The sequence below is a fragment of the Schistocerca cancellata genome, chromosome 11, assembly GCF_023864275.1.
Source record: "Schistocerca cancellata isolate TAMUIC-IGC-003103 chromosome 11, iqSchCanc2.1, whole genome shotgun sequence".
Classification (NCBI taxonomy): domain Eukaryota; kingdom Metazoa; phylum Arthropoda; class Insecta; order Orthoptera; family Acrididae; genus Schistocerca; species Schistocerca cancellata.
This window is the reverse complement of record NC_064636.1, coordinates 170,895,951-170,914,082: the sequence shown is the minus strand read 5'-3', so window position 1 is coordinate 170,914,082 and position 18,132 is coordinate 170,895,951. Positions and strand designations below refer to the sequence as shown.

At 43.7% G+C, this 18,132-nt stretch overlaps 1 protein-coding gene across 1 annotated transcript in view; it reads right to left on the bottom strand.

Annotated features, from left to right (window-relative positions):
- LOC126108552 (ankyrin repeat domain-containing protein 65-like) overlaps positions 1 to 16,368 on the bottom strand; it is a 65,567-nt gene extending 49,199 nt beyond the window's left edge. Inside the window, exon 1 of the mRNA XM_049913838.1 lies at positions 16,281 to 16,368. The gene's annotated coding sequence lies outside the window, so the exon portion shown is untranslated. The remainder of the gene's footprint in view (positions 1 to 16,280) is intronic.
- Positions 16,369 to 18,132: the final 1,764 nt, after the last annotated feature.

Here is an 18,132-nt window from a genome sequence, read left to right as displayed (position 1 = left end):
GTTTTGAACATTGTCCCACTACACTTTATTAACTAATGTTTCGCCGCAAGGGATATCGGATTGTAGAGAGTAAATTAATATAGAGTATGTCGTTCTTCTTTTCAAACATTCACGTACCCATTTATTCTTTCCCTATTGTCTTTTGGGTATGCAGTTGTAGTAATTAAAGTAGGCACAAATGCAGTGGTCAAAAAAAATGATTAGCGTACATTCGCATCCTCGTTACATCGTTCCTTTCTTGTTGCTCTCATGCAGATGGACTGCTTCTATCGCAATCAGTAAGCGTGAAAGGAAGCTACCGTACAGACAGAGGGATCTATATTTATACTTGGCAGAACTAATTACATACAAGAAGCTCTGTATTTCGCCAAGATGTAAAAGAAGAAGGTCCCTTACATACTGGTTTATCTAGTAAGATGTGGACACGGCGGTTTGAAAGCGGACAGAAGAAGTACGAGGAAGGGCGTCCCTTACCTGAAGGATCGCTACCTGGCGAAGGGCCAAGTGTAGCGAATGTCCGGCGTGGCAAATGTCCGGCATTCGCCCCGGCGTCCGACGACGCTGTCAAGGGGCACCTCTGACCTCTAACTCTCGGAACCCGACGAAACCATGCTTACTCGATCATAGAAACACCAGTGGCCTGCGTCATCTCCGTGCAAAACTCCGCACTTGTCTGCTAGAGCATGTTGGCATGTTGTAGCTCCACTAACAAGCTCCCGAGTGGCGTGAATGGCATAGCTGCAGTAGGAATGTGTCTCTTGGAGAGTTCACATGCGGGTTTCTGTGTAAACTGTGTACAGTGATATAGTGAAGAGAATCGAAATATTAGGGACAATATTGCGACATTGTTGAATATAGAAATGAAATCAGTGTCGAGGATGGACAGTTCGCAACTATGTTATGTAACAATAACTCAGAAACATATTGAGGATGACGCAGAAACAAATGACGTTATGGTTAATATATACAATAAAGAGCCAAAGACACTGGTACACTTGCCTAATGTCGTGTAGGACCCCACGGCCATGCAGAATTGCCGCAACACCACGTGCCTTGGTCTTGACTAATATTTGAAATAGTGCTGGAAGGGACTGATACCATAAATACTGCAGGGCTGTCCATAAATCCGTAAAAGGGGTGGACATCTCTTCTGAACACCACGTTGCAAGACATCCCAGATACGCTCAATGATGTTCATGTCTGGAGAGTTTAGTGGCTAGTGGAAGTGTTAAAACTCAGAAGAATGGCCCTGGAGCCATTCTGGAGCAATTCTGGTAGTGTGGGGTGTCGCAGTGCCCTGCTGGAATTGCCCAAGTCCGTCGGAATGCAGAAAGGACATGAATGGATGCAGGCATCAGACCTGTCAGAATCGTATCTAGACGTATCAGGGGTACTGTACCATCCAACTGCACACGTCCCACACCATTACACAGCGTCTACGCTGCGCGGGATTAACCGAGCGGTCTTAGGCGCTGCAGTGATGCAGTGTGCGGCTGGTCCAGGCGGAGGTTCGAATCCTCCCTCGGGCATGGGTGTGTGTGTGTTTGTCCTTAGGTTAATTTAGTGTGTAAGCTTAGGGACTGATGACCTTAGCAGTTAAGTCCCATAAAATTTCACACACATTTGAACATTTTTGAACAGCGTCTACCAATAAGACATGCAGGGTCCACCAGCCTGACATGCAGGGTCTCCATACCCGTAAACATCCATTCGCTCAGTACAATATGAAACCAGACTCTTCCAACCAGGCAACAGTGGTCCCATTCATCAACAATCCAATGTCGGTGTTGACAGGCCCAGTCGAGTTGTGAAGATTCGTGTCGTGCAGTCATCAGGGGTAGATGAGTGGGCCTTTGGCTCCGAAAGCCCATATCGACGACGTTTCATTGAATGGTTCGCACGCTGACACTGGTTGATGGCCCAGCATTGAAATCTGCAGCAATTTGTGGAAGGGTTGCACTTCTGTCACGTTGAACGAATCTCTTCAGTCGTCGTTGGTCCTGTTTCCGCAGGATCCTTTTTCGGTGCAGCGATTTCCGAGAGTTGATGTTTTACCAGATTCGTGATACTCACAGTACATTCATGAAATGCTCTTACGCGAAAATTCCCTCTTCATCGGTACATCGGAGATTCTGTGTCCCACCACTCGTGGGCTAACTATAGCACCACGTTCAAACACACTTAAATCTTGATAATCTGGCACTGTAGCAGCAGTAACCGACCTAACAACTGCGCAGAACGCTTTTTGTCTTATATAGGAGTTGCCGACCACAGCGCCGTAGTCTGCCTGTTTACATGCCTCTGTATTTGAATACGCATGCCTATCCTGGTTTTTTTGGCGCTTTAGTGTATATTGATTTTGTAGGAAAGGAAGAACCTATACCTGAACCTGAAGGTGCCTGTCAAGCAGTATGCGATGTTCATCTCCAGTCAAAGTGTATACGAACTGCAGTCGAGGCCCATTGCATTTCAAGATTCTGGTGACAGCCTACAACAGAACATTTATGACTACAACAGAACATTTATGACTACAACAGAACATTTATGAAGGCTATTGCAGTCGTGGCATCAAATTGCACAGCAAACTGATGAGGCGCTAAAAGTGCATTAAAAGTACATCAGATTGCTGATTAATTCTAAATTAAGTGTCGATCAAAAAGACGAGCAGGAGCTGATGCAATTACATACTATAAAAGAACATTTAGTATCGCAATTTGATAGCGCGAGGTCGTATGGATCTACAGCTCAGTGTTGGCATCTGCAGATGTGACACTAGAAGCGTCTAAAATGGATAGCTTTGACGATTTCATAGCTTCAGTTTCTTTGACCGACGATCGTATGACTGAATGTGGCATTTCATCGAGGCATATTGGTACATTTGTCACACGTACAAACATAGAAGACGAGGATATTATACGTCAGAAGGCACATCAGTTTGTGGAGGAAGCTGACACATTTATGAGAGAGCAGGCTGTGGGGAAAGGAAATGTTTCGAACAGTGACCAGAGTAAATTCCCGTACGAAATGTCTTCATCATGAAGTCTTGTCTCAGAGGAGAGGAAACTGCAGTTAGTGTCCTACAGTCTATACACAGAACTACCCACGGCTAAACAACTGTTTTGGCTTTATCAGTGAAAGGCAGACTAGCAAACAAGTTGCACATCTGTTTTCAAGAGGGAAAAGGCACTTTAAGCCCTAATATTTCAAAGAGACTTGAAACAACCTGCCCACGATACATCCATGTGGAGCAAGCAGCAGTGGAAAAATGGCTAAACACCACGTTTTCTAACTTCCGTCCTTGGCGAACTTGTAACAAATGAAGAGAGCCTAGCCGGCCGCGGTGGTCTCGCGGTTCTAGGCGCGCAGTCCGGAAGCGCGGGACTGCTACGGTCGCAGGTTCGAATCCTGCCTCGGGCATGGATGTGTGTGATGTCCTTAGGTTAGTTAGGTTTAAGTAGTTAAGAAGTTCTAGGGGACTGATGACCACAGCTGTTAAGTCCCATAGTGCTCAGAGCCATTTGAACCATATTTTGAAGAGAGCCTATTGTCGTGTGATTCCTTGTCAGGTGATTCGGATCGTACCCTTGTTTTCCAAACAATGATGCTATGCTAAAGATATTTCCAGTGAAATGAACAAAATATTGCGAATTCCTTCATGTTTACTTCTTTCGGCAATATAAGCTCTATATCAAAAGGATTGCTGATTTCATAAGACTACAATGAGCCAAACCACAATTGAAGATACATGGTCATTATTTTATCGTCTAACACTCTGTGATTTTCAATGAATATTCAGCACCGAAGAATTACGCTTGGCGATAGGCGGGTTATGACACTAACACACCCGTATCATGATTTGAAAATGTAAGTGGTGTGGCTTTTGATACTGGACTGCTTGAATACGAAAGTGGTTGTGAATGTAAAAAATGTGGCTTAAGTGACGTGTGCACATTGTTCTCCTCCACTTTGTTTTAACCGCTTCATTGAAATCCTACATCTGCACTTTCCCTTTTCTTTTCTTTTCGAGTCGTCAGTCTTCTGACTGGTTTCATGCGGCCCGCCAGGAATTTCCCTCATGTGACAACCTCTTCATCCCAGAGTAGCAGTTCTCAATTATCTGCCGAATGTATTCCAATCCTTGTATTTCTCTACGGTTTTTGCTCTCTACGGCTCCCTCTAGTACCACCAAAGTCAGTCCCTTGTCAGTGTTTTCTATTTATTCCTTTCGTATTTGATGCTACGCAGAACCTCCTCATTCCTTACCTTATCAGTCCACCTAATTGCTAACATTCGTCTGTAGCACCACATTTCAGGTGCTTCGATTCTCTTCTATTCCGGCTTTCCCACAGTTCATGTTTCACTACCATACAATGCTGTGGTCCAAACGTATATTCGCAGAGATTTCTTTCTCAAAGTAAGACCAATGTTTGATACTAATAGACTTCTCTTGCCCAGGAATAACCTTTTTTGCCAGTGCTAGTTTACTTTTGACATCTTGCTAGCTCCGTCCCTCATTGGTTATTTTGCTGCTTAGGTAGCAGAATTCCTTAACTGTTTCTACTTCGTGACCATCAGTCCTGATGTTAAGTTCCTCGGTGTTCTCATTTCTCCCACTTCTGATTTCTTTCCTCTTTCTTCGATTTACTCTCAATCCATACTCTTTACTCATTAGACTGTCCATTCCGTTCAGCAGATAATTTAATTCTTCTTCACTTTCACTCAGGATAGCAATGTCATCAGGTAATCGTATCACTGATACCCTTTCACATTGAATTTTAATTCCACTCCTGAACCTTTCTTTTATTTCCATCATTGCTTCTTCGATGTACAGATTGAATAGTAGGGGACAAAAACTACAATACTGTCTTACACCCTTTTTAATCCGAGCATTTCGTTCTTAATCGTCCACTCTTATTATTCCCTCTTGGTCCTTGTACATATTGTATATTACCCGTCTCTCCCTATAGCTTACCCTTATTTTTCTCATAACTTCGAACATCTTGTACCATTTTACATTGTCGAACGCGTTTTCTTGGACAACAGATCCTATGAACGTGTCCTGATTTTTCTTTAGACTTGCCTCCATTGTTAACCTTAACGTCATTATTGTCTCTCTGGTGCCTTTACCTTTCCTGAAGCCAAACTGACCGTCATCCAACACATCCTCAATTTTCTCCTCCATTCTTCGGTATATTTTTCGTGTCAGCAACTTGGATGCATGAGCTGTTAAGCCGATTGTGCGATAATTCGCGCACTTGTCAGCTCTTGCAGTGTTCGGAACTGTGTGGACGATATTTTTGCGAAAGTCAGAGAGTATGTTGCCAGGCTCATACATCCTACACACCAACGTGAATAGTCGTCTTGTTGGTACTTTCGCTAACGATTTTAGAAATTCTGATGGAATATTGTCTATCGCTTCCGCCTTATTTCATCTTAAGTCGTCCAAAGCTATCATATTCTAATTCTAATGCTGGATCCCCTATCTCCTGTTTCTACTACTACCACATCTGACAAATCTCCCCCTCCCCTCCCCCCCCTCCCTATAGAGGCCTTCAATGTACTCTTTCCACCTATCCGCTCTCTCTTCTGCATTTTATAGTGGAACTCCGATTGCACGCTTAATAGTACCACCCTTGCTTTTGATTTCACTGATGGTGAATTTGACTTGCTGAGTCAGTCCTGCCGACTACCGTTTCTTTTTAGATTTCTCCAAATTTTTCATGCAGCCATTTCATCTTAGTTTCCCTGCACTTCCTATTTATTGTATTCCTCGGCGACCTGTATTTGTGTATTCCTGAATTTTCCTCAACATTTTTGTACTTCCTCCTTTGATCGATCAGCACTATGATGCTGAAAATAAGGAGTATCAGTTGTGTAGGATATGTGTTTTGCGCTATTATAATTACTGTAAGCAGACAGTTTTCGGCACTGATGATTTAAGATGTAATGATACACTGACATCATTGAATTCGTATGACTTCCTTCCTATGGATCGATACCTTGTTACTTCCGTTACTCTATTAAAATTTCACTTGAGGTAGAGTGCACGTTTTACAGGCAAGTGACACAGACCACTGTTGCTCTTATAATCTAGTGTTGTTCTAAGCATGGTTTCGTGCGGTTCCGAGCCTTCGAGGCCGAAGACGTCCCACGTGAGCTGCAACACGCAGTGGTCTCCACTGGCAAGACGCCTGCAAACCAGTAGTTCCCTTTGTCTATATAGGCCTATTTCTTCATAGTTTTCAGGATTGCCGCGAGAGTAGCTACTGCTGGCGTCCATCGTAAGACGCTGCCCACACGTTTGCGCCCTTAACGAGACTTCAACTCGAAACCCTAATTCTTACCAGCTGAGCTATCCGCCGACACCTTACGGCGCAGCTTGAGATACATACACACTTCCAGTCTTGATGTAACGTAAGCTTCAAAACTCTAAACTGTCAGGGAGTTTTAGAACGACGTAAGCTAGACTGCAAAGTTTACGATCCGTTTCAGGTTATAATGAATAGCCACAGACTCTTTTATATGGAAGATGTTCAAATGCCTCACGTGAGACACAGTAATGGCAAACTGAGCAAGCCAGAATTTTTTATGAAACTTTTTCTGGTATAAGAGTTCGTAGGTGCAGCAAAAATCTAGAAAAAAATTGGAAATTTGTGGCAAGGTTTCACAGGACCAAACTGCTGAGGTCGTCGATCCCTAAGCTCACACACTACTTAATCTAACTTAAACTAACTTACGCTAAGGACAACAAACACACACACACCCATGCCCGAAGGAGAAGTCGAACCTCCGACGGGGGGACGGCGAGAACCGTGACAAGACGCCCAAGACCGCACGGCTACCCCGCGCGGCAGAAATTTAGAAACACGCCCACAGTGAAAAACTTACGCTCATGGCGCAGGTTAATCTAGATGGGAAGTTGATTTATATTTATTTCAGAATACACTACTGGCCATTAAAATTGCTACACCACGAAGATCACGTGCTACAGACGCGAAATTTAACCGACAGGAAGAAAATGCTGTGATGTGCAAATGATTAGCTTTTCAGAGCATTCACACAAGGTTGGTCCCGGTGGCGACACCTACAACGTGCTGACATGAGGAAAGTTTCCAAACGATTTCTCATACACAAACAGCAGTTGACCGGCGTTGCCTGGTGAAACGTTGTTGTGATGCCTCGCGTAAGGAGGAGAAATGCGTACCATCACGTTTCCGACTTCGATAAAGGTCGGATCGTAGCCTATCGCGATTGTGGTTTATCGTATCGCGACATTGCTGCTCGCGTTGGTCGAGATCCAGTGACTGTTAGCAGAATATGGAATCGGTGGGTTCAGGAGGGTAATACGGAACGCCGTGCTGGATCCCAACGGCCTCGTATCACTAGCAGTCGAGATGACAGGCAGCTTATCCCAATGGCTGTAACGGATCGTGCGGCCACGTCTCGATCCCTAAGTCAACAGATGGGGACGTTTGCAAGACATCAATCATCTGCACGAACAGTTCGACGAAGTTAGCAGCACCATGGACTATCAGCTCGGAGACCATGGCTGCTGTTACCCTTGACGCTCCATCACAGACAGGAGCGCCTGCGATGGTGTACTCCACGACGAACCTGGGTGCACGAATGCCAAAACGTCATTTTTTTCGGATGAATCCAGGTTCTGTTTACAGCATCATGATGGTCGCATCCGTGTTTGGCGACATGCGACATCGCGGCGAACGCACATTGGAAGCGTGTATTCGTCATCGCCATACTGGCGTATCACCCGGCGTGATGGTATGGAGTGCCATTGATTACACGTCTCGGTCACCTCTTGTTCGCATTGATGGCACTTTGAACAGTGGACGTTACAGTTCAGATGTGTTACGACCCGTGGCTCTACCCCTCATTCAATTCCTGCGAAACCCTACATTTCAGTAGGATAATGCACTACCGGATGTTGCAGATCTTGTACGGGCCTTTCTGGATACAGAAAATGTTCGACTGCTGCCCTGGCCATCACATTCTCCAGATCTTTCACCAATTGAAAAGGTCTGCTCAATGGTGACCGAGCAACTGGCTCATCACAATACGCCAGTCACTACTCTTGATGAACTGTGGTATCGTGTTGAAGTTGCATGGGCAGCTGTACCTGTACACGCCATCCATGCTCTGTTTGACTCAATGCGCAGGCATATCAAGGCCGTTATTACGGCCAGAGGTGGTTGTTCTGGGTACTGATTTCTCAGGATCTATGCACGCAAATTGCGTGAAAATGTAATCACATGTCAGTTCTAGTATAATATATTTGTCCAATGAATACCCTTTTATCATCTGCATTTCTTCTTGGTGTACCAATTTTAATAGCCAGTAGTGTAATAGTTTAATTCTACATGCGAAAAACGTTCAGTATGTAATGCAGCCCTTTTTTCTCAGCCAATGTAGGTAGAAAAAATGCGGAATTTATCGTGGGACACCGTGGGATACTCCCGCTTCAGCCGCTGCAGTTGCGACAGCTTGTACAGCCATCGCTTTTGCATTACCTAGTACGATAAAGTACTGCATTTTTTCAGTCAATGCGTACCCCTCAGTATGATAAGTATGTTATTCTTTGACACTGTCGGTGGGGAGATACGGGAACTGTTGATTTAAAACATGTGTCGAAAAATGTCCCACGTGAAGGTCGCAAATTTTCTTTATTGAAAATCTGCAACCTTGACGTAGCACTTTTACCCCCACATGTAAGGTAACAACTTCATCAGGACCATTTTTAGGCCTAGTCTGTTTCCTAAACATGGAGTAAGATTTCTTACGTAACTGAACAATTCTGATAGAAACGCTAATTTTGTTTCATTTCTGTTCCGTTATTTAACAGCAAGTTTAATAAATTTCACGTAATTGATGTAAATAAAAAATGTCCTGTGTTTTCTTGTCTTTTGGTATCAATAAAAGAATGAGGAAACAGCTTCCTCTTTCAGCTTAAAGAGAGACAATAGTGAGAACTTTAAAATTCCATTGTACTTTAAATTAATGTCAACATATGACTACCAGCAGCAGTAGCTAGGTTTTATGTGAATACGGTTTCCACGCTGATAAGAACGAGACGGGATCCATGTCGAGCACATGAATATGTCACTGCATGTGCCGTAACATATGTCGCGATTCTAGCGCATTTAGACTGGACATGCGACATGACACTGTTTCCAGACATAAAAATAATTTCGAAATGTCATCGGAATTTCTTACGCTGCATTGTACGACCGAAGATCTAATTCTAACATATACAAAGTATTTTTTTTATTTCTATCACTTTTTTGTGATACAATCATAACCGGTTTCGGCCTTCGAAGGCCGTCTTCGGATGCTACTGTGGAGAAGAGAAAAGCTTTAATTAAGACCTGAAACAACATCTACGTGATTACTCTCCTATTCACAATGAAGTGCCTGGCAGAGGGTTCAACGAACCACCTGCAAGATGCCTCTCTACCGTTCCACTCTCGAACGCGAGGAAGGAAAACGAGCAGTTAAATTTTTCTATGCGAGCCCAGATTTATCTTATTTTATCGTGATGATTATTTCTCCCTGTGTAGATGGGTGCCAACAGAATATTTTCACAATGGCAGGAAAAAATTGGTGATTGAAATTTCATGATTAGATCCCATCGCAAGGATAAACGCCTTTGTTTTAATGATTGCCACTCCAATTCGCGTATCATGTCTGTGACACTATCTCCCCTATACTACAAAACGAGCTGCCCTTCTTTGTACTTTTTCGATGTCATCCATCAGTCCCACCTGATGCGGATCCCACACCGCACAGCAGTATTCCAGAATAGGGCGGACAAGCGTGGTGTAAGCAGTCCTTTTAGTAGACCTGTTGCAGCTTCTAAGTGTTCTGCCAGTGAATCGCAGTCCTTGGTTTACTCTTCCCACAACATTATTTATGTGACCGTTCCAATTTAGGTTATTTGTAATTGTAATCCCTAAGTATTCAGTTCACATTTGTGTAACTTATCGCGTAATCGAAATTTGGCGGATTTCTTTTAGTACTCATATGAATAACTTCACACTTTTCTTCATTCAGAGTCAACTGCCACTTTTCGGACCATACAGATATCTGACCAAAATCATTTTGCATGCATCACAGCATCATCTGCTAACATTCTAAGATGGCTTCTCAGATTCTCTCCTATGTCGTTAAAAGTAGACCACGAACCATAGAGGGCCTGTAACACTTCCGTAGGGAAGAAGGCCAGATATTACTTCTGTTTTACTCGATGACCTTCCGTGTATTACTAAGGACTGTGACGTTTCCGACAGGAGATCGCGAATCCAGTTACACAACTGATGCCATATTCCATAGACACGCAGTTTGGTTACAAAACGCTTGTGAGGAAGAGTGTCAAAAGCTTTCTAGAAATCTCAAAAAAATATGGAATCAATCTGACATTACCTGTCGATAGCACTCATTACTTCATTAGTATAAAGATGTAGGTGTGTTTTGCAAGAACGATATTTTCTGAATTCGTGCTGACTATGTGTCCAAAAATCGTTTTCTTAGAGGTAATTCATAATGTTGGAACACAGTATATGTTCCAAAAGCCTTATGCAAATCGACATTAGTGATACGGGGCTGTAATCCAGCGGAATACTACTTTTTCGGTATTGGTGTGGCTGGAGCAATTTTCCCGTCTTTAGGTACGGATACTTCTGTGAGCGAGTGGTTGTATATAATTGCTAAATATGGAGCTATTTTATCAGCACACTCTGAGCGGAACCTGACTGGTACACAATCAGAACAGGAGGTCTTGCCTTTATTAAGTGATTTAAGCTGCTTTGTTACACCGAGGATATTTACTTCTATGCTTCTCATCTTGGCAGTTATTCTTGACTAGAATTCAAGAATATTTACTTCGTTTGCTTTGGTGAAGGAGTTTCGGAAAACCGTGTTCAATAACTCTGCTTTAGTGGGACTGTCATCAGTGACTTCACCGTTGTTATCACTCAGTGAAGGTATTGGCTGCGTATTGCCACTGGTGTGCTTTATGTATGACCAGAGTCTCTTTGACTGTTCTGCCAGATTTCGAGACAGGGTTTCGTTGTGGAAATTATTAAAATCAAGTATAACCTCTACCCTTACTATTTCACATGAACTATCTACTTCTATTTCGCTACAAGGCAAACTACCTCTGACAGCAATAAATACTCGACCACAAACTGTATTTAATCTATCCTTTCTGAACACTGTTAGATCGTTTGAAAAAATTTCAGCTGAAATTATTTTCGGCTTTAGCCAGCTCTCTGTTCCTACAACTATTTGAGCTTCAGTGCTTTCTATTACGGCTTAGAGCTTTGGTTCTTTCCCAACAAAGCTACGACAATTTACAACTACAATGCCGATCGTTTCTACAACTACCTTACTGCGTTTTACCTGTCCACTTTCTGACGGACGCCCCTTCTGTGGTTCCCTGAGACCCTCTAACCTAAAAAACCACCCAGTCCCTTCCACACAGCCCCCGCTATCCGTGTAGCCGTTTCCTGTGTGTAGTGGACTCCTGACCTATTAAGCAGAACCCAACACCCGATGACGCAAGTCAAGGAATCTGCAGCCTACACGGTCACAGAACCGCCTGAGTCTCTGTTTCAGACCCTCCACTCGGCTCTGCACCAAAGGACCACAGTCGGTTCTATCGACGATGCTGCAGATGGTGAGATCCACTTTAATCTGGGAAGCAAGACTGGCAGTCTTTGCATTTCCGCTTGCCGCCAGAAACCAGACAGAATCTGCTCCGATCCAAAGCGACATACGCCACTGGTACCAACATGAGCCACCACCTGCAGTTGGCTGCACCCTGTACCCTTCATGGCATCCGAAAGCACCCTTTCCACATCCGTAATGACTCCCCCTGGAATGCACACAGAGTGCACACTGGCTTCCTTCCCCTCCTGGACAGCCATGTTCCAAAGGGACCACATTACGCGCCTAACGTTGGAGCTCCCAACTTCCAGCAAACCCACCCTCTGTGAACGCCCAGACCTTGCGGGCCGAGAAGCTTCCTCTGGACCAGGCTGGACGACTGCACCAGCTTATAGACTTCGTCAGCCACAAATGCAATTACTTTCACTAGATCTACGCGTGATCTTAGTAAAATGCCGTTACAGTGTACCTGGTTCATACCTATGTGCAGCATTTGATCAACAAGTGTTCATGCAACATCAGCTGAACATGAAATCAGAATCAGGCAACTCTATACATACAACCAAGGGTGTTTTTCCTTGCCTACTCTTCGCGCTAGATGCGCGCGTCATTTATAAAGTTATCTGCATTCGTAAAAAGCATAAAACATAACAGTTATTATAATGATATTTCAGTCAGCTACATAAAAAGAAATAAGCCGCATGTAGAGTCGGTATCCGATCGGGTCAGTTACGCCACAATGAAATAGATAGGCACAACATTAGAAAGAATTGAGCACATATTCCGAGAAAAAAGGGATTTACAATTTCGTTCAGGACAATAGGTAACACAATAACACGACTGCGTCATAACTTGTCGCGTAGGTGTAGTAAATATGGAAAATCTGGGGTCTACAAAATATAATGCCGTGACGGTGATAAAAGTTATATAAGCCAGTCAGGCAGTTCCTTTTACCTGATGAGATTCAAAGAACACAACTACCCCAGGAGATGACCATCACCTAAAAATTTCACATAATGTCAAAAAAAGCAGACGGTTCGACATTTTAGAAGAACTGGAGATTTAAGTCACGAAACGCGGAGAACCGGATAAACTCCTCAATGAACAAAATCAGTTCGCAACTAATGCATATTTTGACATATGGTCTATCAAAAAGAGTCATCCGAACAGGCACATCTAATTTTCTGAAACTAATAAACATATACAATGAATTTTGTTTTTTGATGAATCGCAAACTTAAAAAAAAAATTTCTTCATACCATTTCACAGGTGTTCAATATGCCCCCTTGAGACGCAGATCATATGTCAATGCGGTATTGAAATTGTTCCCCCACTGCAGCGAGTATGTCCTGAGTTACAGATTCCACAGCTGCTGTTATGGGATGCCTCAGTTCAGTTATTGTTTTTGGTTATGGAGGCACATGAACAGAGTCTTTTACAAAGCTCCACAATAAATAATCACATAGAGTCAGGTCCAGTGACTTTGGAGGCTAATCACATACAGTCAGGTCCAGTGACTTTGGAGGCTAGTAAGGTAAAGCTTAGTAATCCTTTGACTCAAAAATTCAAATACTTTGAGATGCCAGTGGGCTGTTGCCCAATACTGTTGGTAAATGAAGTCGTTCGAACCAGTCTCCAACTATCACTCTACAGAAGAGGAAAGTCCACTGGACCTGACAGGATACCAGTTCGATTCTACACAGAGTACGCGAAATAACTGGCCCCCCCTTCTAACAGCCGTGTACCGCAAGTCTCTAGAGGAACGGAAGGTTCCAAATGATTGGAAAAGAGCACAGGTAGTTCCAGTTTTCAAGAAGGGTCGTCGAGCAGATGCGTGAAACTATAGGACTATATCTCTGACATCGATCTCTTGTAGAATTTTAGAACATGTTTTTTGCTCGCGTAACATGTCATTTCTGGAAACCCAGAATCTACTCTGTAGCAATCAACATGGATTCCGGAAACAGCGATCGTGTGAGAACAAACTCGCTTTATTTGTTCATGAGACCCAGAAAATATTAGATACAGGCTCCCAGGTAGATGCCATTTTTCTTGACTTCCGGAAGGCGTTCGATACAGTTCCGCACTGTCGCCTGATAAACAAAGTAAGAGCCTACAGAATATCAGACCAGCTGTGTGGCTGGATTGAAGAGTTTTTAGCAAACAGAACACAGCATGTTGTTCTCAATGGAGAGACGTCTACAGACGTTAAGGTAACCTCTGGCGTACCACAGGGGAGGGTTATGGAACTATTGCTTTTCACAATATATATAAATGACCTAGTAGATAGTGTCGGAAGTTCCATGTGGCTTTTCGCAGACGGTGCTGTAGTATACAGAGAAGTTGCAGCATTAGAAAATTGCAGCGAAATGCAGGAAGATCTGCAGCGGGTAGGCACTTGGTGCAGGGACTGGCCACTGACCCTTAACACAGACAAATGTAATGTATTGCGAATACATAGAAAGAAGGATCCTTTATTGTATGATTATATGATAGCGGAACAAACACTCATAGCAGTTACTTCTGTAAAATATGTGGGAATATGGGTACGGAACAATTTGAAGTGGAATGATCATATAAAATTAATTGTTGGTAAGGCGAGTGCCAGGTTGAGATTCATTGGGAGAGTTCTTAGAAAATGCAGTCCATCAACAAAGGAGGTGGCTTAGAAAACACTCTTTCGACCTATACTTGAGTATTGCTCATCAGTGTGGGATCCGTACCAGGTCGGGTTGACGGAGGAGATAGAGAAGATCCAAAGAAGAGTGGAGCGTTTCGTCACAGGGTTATTTGATAAGCGTGATAGCGTTACGGAGATGTTTAGCAAACTCAAGTGGCAGACTCTGCAAGAGAGGCGCTCTGCATCGCGGTGAAGCTTGCTGTCCACGTTTGGAGAGGGTGCGTTTCTGGATGAGGTATCGAATATATTGCTTCCCCCTACTTATACCTCCCGAGGAGATCACGACTGTAAAATTAGAGAGATTCGAGCGTGCACGGAGGCTTCCCGGCAGTCGTTCTTCCCGCGAACCGTACGCGACTGGAACAGGAAAGGGAGGTAATGACAGTGGCGCGTTAAGTGCCCTCCGCCACACACCGTTGGGTAGCTTGTGGAGTATAAATGTAGATGTAGATGTATGGCGAAAGAAAGTTCTGAAGCATATCGAGATATGTGCTTCCTGTAACACTCCTCTCATCAAAGAAAAATTGACCATACACCTTTCCCTGTGAAACCTCACAAAACACTTTCAATTTTGGAGAGTCTCTCTCATCTTGTACAACTTCGTGTTCATATTCTCGCATTATGACGGTTCATGTTTCCAATTTAATGGAATGTCGCCTCGTCACTAGACACTAAGTTTTGAATAAAACTGTCATCATCCGTCTTGCCAAGAACGAAATTACAGAACTTCACACGTTGTTGTTTGTCACCTTCACGAAGAGCTCGCAGTATCTGAATTTTGCACTGTGCCACGTGCAAACGCCGACGCAACACACGCCAAACGGACATCGGGGGCATGTTGAGCTGTTGAGCTGCACGGCGAACGGATTTCTGCGGACTCCTTGTGAAACTATGGCGGTTGCGTTCGGCGTCTGTGTCAGACACTCGGCGATTTGCCTTCACACGAACAACCTGTTTCTCGAAATTGTACAAGCACTGGTTTCACGTCTCAATTCAAGCCATTTTGTACTGTATTGTAGCACGTGAAGATGGCCTTTGAAGGACAAAACCGGTTACGATACTACCAAAAAAAGTTATTGAGTCAAAAATTAAGAAATAAATTAGCATCTCCGCAAATAAAATACCATTTCTTTCAAACAGATATAAAGTAGTCCGCGACTATATGCTTAAACCAAAAACGCATCATTTAAGTTGGATGGATTACTTAAATTCGATATCACGCAATACCTACGGCGAATTGGCTAACCAGCGAAAAAATGGTTGAAATGGCTCTGAGCACTATGCGACTCAACTTCTGAGGCCATCAGTCGCCTAGAACTTAGAACTAATTAAACCTAACTGACCTAAGGACAACACACACATCCATGCCCAAGGCAGGATTCGAACCTGCGACCGGAGCGGGCGCTCGGTTCCAGACTGTAGCGCCTAGAACCGCTCGGCCACCCCGGCCGGCTTATCATTTACAGCCACTCTATTTTAAGAACGCCGATGAGTAGAAATAGCACGCTAGTTGCATTAAAGACTGTCTTTTAATGCGACTGGTGTGCTATTTCTTCACATGGGATATCTTGTTATTCCGGTCACACTGCCACCTCACAAGAGCAATCGGGCTTCTTCGAGTGTGCCCCGTACAGCTGCATCACACAGTCAACAGAGAAAGACTGAGTGTGATGAAAACACAAGAGTAGTAAGACTACTTCACACAGTCAAAGTGAAATTAAGTTATTCTGTAATTTCAAAGGGGTAACTTCAAATGTTTACCAAAAATTGCGAAAAGAGTATAACATAAAATGAAAATATTGGCTCTTGATGGCGGTATCGATGTATCGTGGAGAAACATACAGCCGATATATATCGATATCTGTCGGGAACAATATAGATACATCGATATTTTCTCGAGAGCCTTACTCAGCGCTCCTACCTGTCGTGTACACAAGCGCCTGCCCTTCTGTAGAAACGTCAACACACACCGCTGCCTGCTCTGCCACGCCTTACCGCTGCCACGCCAGCTAAGCGACTGTTGCGTAACAGGGACAGCCGCAGCTCTTGCGTCACGGTCACGTGGCTCCCGTTCTCCGATTGCTGGCGGACAAGGCCGAGCGCGTGTGGTGTCATAACTTTGCGTAGCTTTTCTTCCGAGAAATAGTCGACTGGAGCTTTCCAATGACAGATCGCTGCATTTCGTCGATTCATCCTGCCTGTGCCTAGACGTCCGGCCAACGTTCCTCACAAGGGAACCTCCCCACCGCACCCACCTCAGATTTACTTGTAAGTTGGCACAGTGGATAGGCCTTGAAAAAGTGAACACAGATCAATCGAGAAAACAGGAAGAAATTGTGTGGAACTATGAAAAAAAAAAAGCAAAATATACAAACTGAGTAGTCCATGCGCAAGATAAGCAACATAAAAGATCGTCTGAGCTCAGTTTAATTTTTTATTTTTAGACAGTTATGAAAGTTCAGGCACTCACACATAATCAACTTCGCTCTCCAAAATGCCAGGACATGTTCAGATTTGCTTGGACATATGCAGGATTTGATGGTCTACATGCGGAAAAATTTGAAAACGTTAAAAACATATCTTTTGACAGAGCACAGGGAAAACTGTGCGACTGTGAAACTGTTGCATTTATTTGTTGCAGTTTATGTGACAAACTCTTACGTTTTCATCACTTTTTTTGGGAGTGATTATCATATCCACAAGAGAACCTAAATCGGGCAAGGTAGAAGAATCTTTATACCCATTCGCCAAGTGTATCAGTTACGTGGGTCGAAAACATATTCCTGTCATGTGAAGCACATGCCGTCACCAGTGTCGTTTAGAATATATCAGACGTGTTTTCCTGTGGAGGAATCGGTTGACCTATGACCTTGCGATCAAATGTTTTCGGTTCCCATTGGAGAGGCACGTCCTTTCGTCTACTAATCGCACGGTTTTGCGGTGCGGTCGCAAAACACAGACACTAAACTTACTACAGTGAACAGAGACGTCAATGAACGGACGGACAGATCATAACTTTGCGAAAGTAAAAAAAGTAAACTTTTCACTCTAGGGAAGACTTGCAGCTGCTCACGCTAACCACGGGACCACGGCGCTCCTGAGCTCACACTCTCCTTGATGTTGCATATCTTGCCCATGCACTACTCAGTTTGCATATTTTGCTTATTTTTTTTTATAGTTCCACACAACTTCTTCCTGTTTTCTCAATTGATCTGTGTTCAGTTTTTCAAGGCCTATCCACTGTGCCAACTTACAACTAAATCTGAGGGGGGTGCGATGGGGAGGTTCCCTTGTCAGAAACGAAAGGAACCATACACACTTCTAAGCTAGGCGGAAGGTGCCTTGTAAAATAGATCTCCACTTCTTATTCCATAAATAAACTAGCTAAATGCCCACTGCTTCACTCACGTTTTTTTCGTTATCCTTTTGTTTAAGAGAATTCTGATGTTGTTACGCCCATTGAAAATATGTCAGTCAACATGCTGATCAAAACCAAATACCAATTTCTGTAGGTCTAGCTTCAAAATTCAACTAGGGCGTCGCTAGTCGGTGGCGGCACTTACGTCCTCTTCAAAGAGGGGCCTCTGCTGTCGCGTTGTCGTCCTGGAGAGGGGTCAGTCAGCGAGCGATTGGCTGACGTCTTCTCACAGCCATCTCTTCTCTCTCATTCCTGACTGGCAAGCCGCCACCTGACTTTACCCCGTAACAGATTGAATTTCCCAAAACAGTGAAAAATATTTTTTTGATTTGTAACAGAAAACCCCAAACAAGTT